Source organism: Teleopsis dalmanni, chromosome X, assembly GCF_002237135.1.
Source record: "Teleopsis dalmanni isolate 2A chromosome X, ASM223713v2, whole genome shotgun sequence".
NCBI classification, from domain to species: Eukaryota; Metazoa; Arthropoda; class Insecta; order Diptera; family Diopsidae; genus Teleopsis; species Teleopsis dalmanni.
In genome coordinates, this window is record NC_051848.1 from 102,098,256 (window position 1) to 102,107,365 (window position 9,110).

The 9,110-nt window shown below is 29.7% G+C and overlaps 1 pseudogene; it reads right to left on the reverse strand.

The window, feature by feature from the left end:
• Positions 1-7,119: 7,119 nt before the first annotated feature.
• On the reverse strand, positions 7,120-8,183 carry LOC119687533 (annotated as a pseudogene).
• Positions 8,184-9,110: the final 927 nt, after the last annotated feature.

Sequence of the window (9,110 nt, forward strand, 5' to 3'; positions counted from 1 at the left end):
GACATTTATTATTAACTTTATTGGGTAATACAGGTCCATCCTTAACTTCATTAGTTTTATCAATTTTATTATTTAGACAAATTTTATTACTACTTTTAGAATCTGCTGTAGCTATTATTCAATCTTATGTATTTGCAGTATTAAGAACACTTTATTCCAGAGAAGTAAATTAATGTCAACTCATTCAAATCATCCATTTCATTTAGTAGATTATAGCCCTTGACCTTTAACAGGTGCAATTGGTGCAATAACAATTGTTTCAGGAATAATTAAATGATTCCATCAATATAATATATCATTATTTATTTTAGGAAACATTATTATTATTATTACTGTTTATCAATGATGACGAGATGTCTGCCGAGAAGGAACATATCAAGGCTTACACACATTTATAGTAACAACAGGATTACGATGAGAAATAATTTTATTTATTTTATCTGAAGTTTTATTTTTTGTTTCCTTTTTTTGAGCTTTTTTTCATAGAAGTTTATCTCCAACTATTGAATTAGGAGCTTCATGACCACCTATAGGAATTTCCCCTTTTAACCCATTTCAAATCCCATTATTAAATACAGCTATTTTATTAGCTTCAGGAGTTACTGTAACATGAGCTCATCATAGATTAATAGAAAATAACCATTCACAAACTTCTCAGGGATTATTTTTTACTATTTTATTAGGAATTTATTTTACAATTTTAAAAGCTTATGAATATATCGAAGCACCATTTACAATTGCTGATTCTATCTATGGATCAACATTTTTTATAGCAACAGGATTTCATGGAATTCACGTTTTAATTGGAACAACTTTTTTATTAATTTGTTTAATTCGTCATTTAAATCATCATTTTTCTAAAAATCATCATTTTGGACTTGAAGCAGCTGCTTGATACTGACATTTTGTTGATATTGTTTGATTATTTCTTTATATTTCTATTTACTGATGAGGAGGATAATTAAATTTATTATTTATCTAAATAATATAAAAAGTATATATGACTTCCAATCATAAAGTCTATAAAACTATAGATTAGATAATTTTATTATTAACAGTTATAGCAATAATTATTTTCACAATTTGTTCTATTGTAATATTTTTAGCCTCAATTTTATCGATATTTGGCGCGCAAGGTGATCACTCCGCAACTTCTTTTAATTGTTTTGTTTTTTAATCGGAAAAAAGCTAATTTTAAATTTCAATGTATGAACAATCGAGCTATGATTATAAATAAAACAAAATTATTAAAAACGGTGCCCGATATTAAACGCTAAATTTCAGTTTTTTGTAATATAAAAATTTCTTTCTAACAAAATTAATTTTTTACTTTTGCAAAATAAACAAAAACAAAAATTGAGTTTACTCATAACAGCTGATAGAGACAGCATATGAAAGTTAACGAAAGTTTAAAATTGTAAATGTGGTGTTGCCACAGTATAAGTTTTAAGTGTTTTTAAAAAAATAAATTTTATTAATTATAAATATTAAATTTTTTAAATAATTAAATGAACAAACTGCTAATATATTGAAAACTATTATATGAGCGAAAAAGTTATACGACGGCATTCTCAAATTAGTGAAAATGGTCTAAATGGCTATATAATGCTAAGTACAGAGGACGTTAAAATAAATGAACAATCCACAACCAAACCTTTACATAAAGAAATTACTGAAGGAAATATATCAAAAATAGCTAGTGAAATTGCCATAGCTAATAAAATAAAATTAATTAATAATCCAATGAGCTTCTCATCAAAAAACGCAAACAACACCAATTCCAGCCAAAAAAAAATGTGGAAATACACTGGTGACGAAGAAAGCGACACTCAATCGGTAAGTAGCGTCAAAAGCACGCCAATAAACACTTCCATTTATACAAAAAGATTTGGTGAAACAACGCAACCAGAATGGCAACGGGTAAACTCGTCAAAAAGAAGTCGTTCAAGTCCCCAAGGAGCTCGACCAAGTTCAAATTTCAAACAAAAGAAGCTGGATACCTATTGCTTGTCAACTGAACCCAAAAAAACTCTAACCGATATTCCGTGCTAGATAAAGACTCTCATTCATCAGAAAAGTCCATTGAGCAAAATGAAAAAATTACAATCTCGAAGCCTCCCCCAATATTTGTTGCAGGAGTCGGTAATATACAACCATTAAGGCAGCTTCTGAATGAAATAGCCCCTAATGAATATAACTTTAAAATACTTGCCAACAATGAGGTTAAAATACAACCTAGTAGCCCAGAAAAATACTCTGCAATCACTAAGGCTCTTGAAGCCAAAAAAACTGAGTTCCATACCTATAAACTCAAACAAGACAGAAGTTTTAACGTTGTATTGAGAGGCATGCATCCTTCTATGCCAGTCGGTGAAATCGAAGAGGCGATAAATAGCTTAGGCTTTAAGGTGGCCAATATAAGTAATATACGTCAACGAACCACCAAAAATCCACTTCCGTTATTTTTTATTGGTTTGAAACCATCAGATACAAACAAGAATATTTTCAATTGTAACAGCCTAATGCATACAAAAATCACTTTTGAAGCTCCAAGAAAAAAACGCGAAATTCCCCAATGCTCTCGTTGTCAGCGTTATGGTCATACAAAGCATTACTGTAAACGAACGCCCCGTTGTGTAAAATGCCCTGGTAATCACTTGACATCAGAGTGTACTCGTAACATAGTCGACAATGAAGTAAAATGTGTATTATGCAACGGAAATCACCCCGCTAATTACAAGGGCTGTGAAGTATACAGGCAGCTTCAACAAAAAGCGTTTCCACCGCTCCGAAGAAAAGAAACCACTAGTCCACCAACGCGCACAGAGTTCGTTCAAGCTGGTCGAACATACTCTAATGTCGTAAGCAACGGCCAAACCATCACTAGTGAACCACAAACAAGATCAGAAAACAACGATATGTCAGAGCTGAAAGTAATGCTTAAAACACTAATGCAACAAATGAGTACTATGCTAAATATTTTAACAGCGTTCGTCGCTAATACATCAAAATAATGAGTGCGTTTAAAATTGCTTTCTGGAATGCTAATGGGCTAGCTCAACATAGCAGCGAACTACAGACTTTCCTCACTGACAAAAATATTGATATTATGTTAATATCAGAAACCCACTTCAACCAAAGAAGCCATCTCAGATTTCCGAAGTATTCTATATACGATGCCAACCACCCATCTGGAAATGCTGGCGGAGGAGCTGCGATAATCGTGAAAAGCGATATTGATCACTCTGTGCACAACAAATACGAAAAACCATTTCTTCAGTCAATATCATTAACAGTTAAAAACAATAAAGGTCCAATATGTATAGCCTCTATCTATTGCCCACCAAACCAAAAAATTAAAAGTCATCAGTTTGAGGAATTTTTCCACACGCTTGGTCAAACATTTATAGCTGCTGGGGACTTCAATGCAAAGCATACTCACTGGGGCTCCAGACTAATCACACGTAGAGGCCGCGAATTGTTTAAGACTATGCAGGCCAACGATTTGCTTCACGCATCAACTGGTGAACCAACTTACTGGCCAACAGACCACAATAAAGTTCCAGACGTGATCGATTTTTGCATATTTAAAGGCATTTCAAGCTCACTATTATCGATTCATTCCAGTTTAGATCTTTCCTCAGACCACTCTCCCCTTATTATGGAGTTGAACTCTAAAATTTTTGTAAAGAACAAAGAGCCTCGATTATACAACAAAAGAACAGACTGGAGTATTTTCAGAAGCATCATAAATGAAAATTTAACAACCAACATCCCACTCAAAACCGGTACCGATATCGAATCTGCGGTCGAGCAATTTAATACAACCGTACAGAATGCCGCGTGGAACTCAACCATACATTTTAATGAATACAAAGAAGAACACATAGACAGAGGCATAAAGGAACAGCTACTTCAGAAACGTAAATTGCGACGAATTTGGCAAATAACAAAAAATCGTGAAGACAAAAGACGTTTGAATGAAGCGATAAAAAAACTTAAAGAAACCCTAAGGGAGAACAAAAACAAAAACATTGAAACATACCTATCTGAATTATCTCCCAGTGAAGAAACCGACTATTCCTTATGGCGGGCCACTCGTAAGCTGAATGGATCAACACCACACATTCCACCACTCAAAATGTATAATGGACAGTGGGCTAGATCCAGAATCGACAAGGCTCAAATTTTCGCAGAGCATCTTCAAGGTGTATTTCAACCATACCCGTGCATAAGTTATGAAGACGACACTGAAATTGAGTCTTTCCTGCAAACACCACATCAAATGGACTTCCCGGTTCCTAAAACCACAATACAAGAAATTAAATGGACAATTAAGACTAAAATTAAAACCAAAAAGGCTCCTGGGTACGATTTGATTACTGGCAAAGTGTTGAAAGAGCTTCCAAACATTGGTCTTGTTTTCATCAACCAACTTTTTAATGCTATTATATGTCAAGAATACTATCCAAGTCAATGGAAAGTAGCTCAAATTATGCTGATACCAAAACCAGGTAAACCTTTAGAGTTAGTTACATCTTATCGACCTATAAGCTTACTTCCGGTGCTCTCCAAAGTCTTCGAAAAAATACTCTTAAAGCGTCTTAACCAGATCACCCAAAGTCGCTTACTAATTCCTGCTCACCAATTCGGCTTTCGAAACAGCCACTCAACCATTGAACAGGTAAATCGTGTTTATCAATATGCAAGAGATGGACTGGAAAGAAAAGAATACTGCACTGCAGCATTTATCGATATAACGCAAGCAATTGACAAGGTATGGCACACCGGACTGCTCTACAAATTGAAATTACATCTACCACACAGCTTCTATTTGTTACTTAAGTCTTATATCAATAACCGATATTTCATGGTTAAAATAGAAGATTATAATACGAAAATCTTCCCGATAAAAGCTGGAGTTCCACAAGGGAGTGTACTAGGTCCAACCCTCTACACACTGTTCACAGCTGACTTACCACTTAACCCATCAACATATACCGCAACTTTTGCCGATGACACAGTGATCATGGCTAAAAGCAAAAACCCAACAGTCGCTTCTAGTCAGTTGCAAACAAACCTAGATAGCATCCAAGTGTGGCTAAACAAATGGCGCATTAAAGCTAATGAATCCAAATCTGCACAAATCACATTCACTCTTCGCAATGGTTACTGTCCACCAGTCACTCTAAATAATAACGTACTACCACAATCCGATCACGTGAAGTATCTAGGTGTTCATGTTGATCGGCGTCTCACCTGGAAACATCATATATTTACGAAACGCAAGCAACTGGGTTTAAAAATGCGCTCCATGCACTGGCTTCTTTGCCAAAATTCAAAACTATCACTGAACAATAAAGTACTTTTATATAAAGTTATTTTAAAACCAATATGGACCTACGGTGTCTCGATCTGGGGAACAGCTGCAAAATCTAATATAGCGATATTGCAAAGATTTGAATCAAAAATACTTCGTTTATGTGCGGCTGCTCCATGGTATATTCCAAATAGCACTTTACAGCGCGATCTCCACGTCCCATCAGTGTTTGAAACAATACAAACAGTCAGCAAAAACTATCGTATAAGACTATCAAATCACCCGAACCCACTGGCACACGAGCTACTATCAGATATCAATCATCCACGTCGACTAAGAAGATTTTCTACGTCGGACTTGCCAAGTAGAACCCTAAACACGTGAATCGTAATTGTAAACTCACTGAAATTTAATATTTATATAGCCAACTATTTACTCACTATCATTAGTCATCATTATTATTAGTTGTAATTTAATCTTTAGCGGTGTTTACTACTGAGTGTCCCGCACATGTCTACAAATCACTTTTTCTATTTTTATGTTCATAAATAATACTGAATGTTCTTTTACAGATTGTATTTATATAATAATAATAATAAAAAAAAAAAAAAAAATTTTATCAAAAAAAATACTTAATGATCGAGAAAAAAATTCCCCTTTTGAATGTGGATTCGATCCAAAATCTTCTTCACGAATTCCATTTTCAGTTCATTTTTTTTTAATTACAATTATTTTTTAATTTTCGATGTTGAAATTGCATTAATTTTACCTATGATTATAATTTTAAATTTTTTAAATTTATTTATATGAAGAATAACTTCAATTATTTTTTTAATTATTCTATTAATTGGAGTATATCATGAATGAAATCAAGGTATATTAAATTGATCTAATTAAATAAAAAAATTATTTAAGGATTGTAGTTAAATTTAACATTTGATTTGCATTCAAAAAATATTATTTTATGTAATCTATCTTATAAAGAATATGAAGTGATACATCACATTTAGTTTCGACCTAAAAATTAGGTAAATTACCCTTATTCTTAATATTAATTGAAACCAAAATAGAGGTTTATTACTGTTAATAATAAAATTGAATAAAATTCCAATTAAAGAAATATGATGAACAAAAAAAAGTTGCTAACTTTTATTTTTAATGGTTAAATTCCATTTATATTTCTATATTTATTTATTAGTTTAACAAAAACATTACATTTTCATTGTAAAAATAAATATTTTTATTTATAAATTACTAATTTTAATTCATTAAATATTTAAAGATAATATAAATCTCCCTTACAACTTCAACGTAATACTCTAATTATAAGCTATTTAAATACCAAACAACAAAAAATATTAATACTAAAAAAAATAAACTTATTAATATTATAATTAAACTATTATTTTGCAAAATTTGGTTAAATTTTGAATAACCTAATAAATTTTTATATAAATAAAATCCTCCAAAAAATTCAGATCAACCCTGATCAAAACTTTTATATAACTTTTCACCTAAAAATAAAAAATTAAAAATTAACCCATATGTAACAATATTAGGTATAAATCACATTGAACCAAAAAATAAAGAAATAAAATAATTTTGTAAAGATTTATTGAAAAAATATAAAGAAATTTTTGAAATATAATACCCTATTAATCCTCCTAAAATACACACAATTAAAGTTAATATTTTTAATAAAAAAGGTAAACAAATTATTGAAGGAGTACCAAATAACAACCAATTTAAAAATCCTCCCCCAATAATTCTTATAAATAATAAACCAGATATCCCTTTTAATATAATTCAACTATTATCTCTTAATAAATTTAATCTATAAAAATTAAAATTTCCAACTAATGAATAATAAACTAAACGAATTGAGTATCTAACTATTAACCCTGTAGAAAAGAAAAAAAGAAAATATATTAACATAATTCAATGACACAATTTCTAAAATTATATCTTTAGAATAAAATCCAGCCAAAAAAGGTATTCCACATAAAGCTAAATTAGCAACATTAAAACATCTACATGTAAAAGGTATATAACTTCTTAATCCTCCTATTAAACGAATATCTTGCAAATTATTTATATTATGAATAATAGCCCCAGCACACATAAACAATAATGCTTTAAATAAAGCATGAGTTAATAAATGAAAAAAAGCTAATTTATAAAATCCTATAGATAAAATTCTCATTATTAACCCCAATTGACTTAAAGTAGATAATGCAATAATTTTTTTTAAATCAAATTCAAAATTAGCTCCTAACGCTGATATAAATATTGTCAATCCTGAAATTAATAACAATCCTTGTCCTATAATTGTGCCCCCAACTAATAAATTAAACCGAATTAATAAATAAACTCCAGCAGTAACAAGAGTAGATGAATGCACCAAAGCTGATACAGGAGTAGGAGCTGCTATTGCTGCAGGTAATCAAGCTGAAAATGGAATTTGAGCTCTTTTAGTTATTGCAGCTAATACAATTAATACCCCAATAATCAATATATTTATATCTGAAACATTAAATTTTAATAAAAAAATGTAATTTCGAGATCCATAATTTAATATTCAAGCAATTGCTAATAATAAAGCAACATCTCCAATACGATTTGATAAAACAGTTAATATCCCCGCATTATAAGATTTTACATTTTGAAAATAAATTACTAATAAATAAGACACTAATCCTAAACCATCCCATCCTAATAAAATTCTAACTAAATTTGGAGAAATAATTAAAAATATTATTGATATAACAAATAACAAAACTAATAAAATAAATCGATTAATATTTATATCTCCTGCTATATACTCTTTTCTATAATAAATTACTAAAGACGAAATTAATAAAACAAAAGATATAAAAATTAATCTTATTCAATCAAATAAAAAAGTTATTACAACTCTAATTCTATTTAAAGAAATTAACTCTCATTCTAAAAAAATTGAATAATCATGATTAATAAATATTAAACCAAAAATAAAAGAAATAATTCTTAAATTAATTAATAATCAAAATCTTATTCTACATAAAGATAAATTTTTCACAATTTAAAATAAAATTTTATATTTTTGACACCACAAATCAACGTTTTAATTAAACTATTTAAATATAATCAAAAAAAAATTATTTCACTTTTTATAATCAATAAATTTAAAGGAACTCAATGTAACAATAATAATAAAAATTCTCGTATGTTATTTATTCTAAAAGAATAAACCCCTGAATAAAATTTTCCATGTTGTCTATAAGAATACAAATATAAAGTATATGCTGCTCTAAAAAAAGATAAAAATGATAAAGTAATCATTGAATACCAAGATCAACTTACAATTCTATTTATTAAAGAAATTTCCCCTAATAAATTTAATGTAGGAGGAGCAGCTATATTTCCAGATCTCAATAAAAATCATCACAAAGTTAAAGAAGGTATAAAATTTAATAACCCTTTATTAATTAATAATCTTCGTCTACCTAATCGCTCATATCTAATATTAGCTAAACAAAATAAACCTGAAGAACATAACCCATGACCAATTATTAATCTATACCCTCCACAAATTCCTCAATTTCTTAAATTTATAATTCCTGCTAAAACAATCCCTATATGAGCAACAGAAGAATAAGCAATTAATGACTTTATATCAACTTGACGTAAACAATTTAAACTAATCAAAATCCCTCCAATCAAAGAAATTCTAATGAAAAAATAATTAAATTTTAAACAAACAAATGAAATAAATGAAAATACTCGTAAAAGTCCATATCCTCCTAATTTC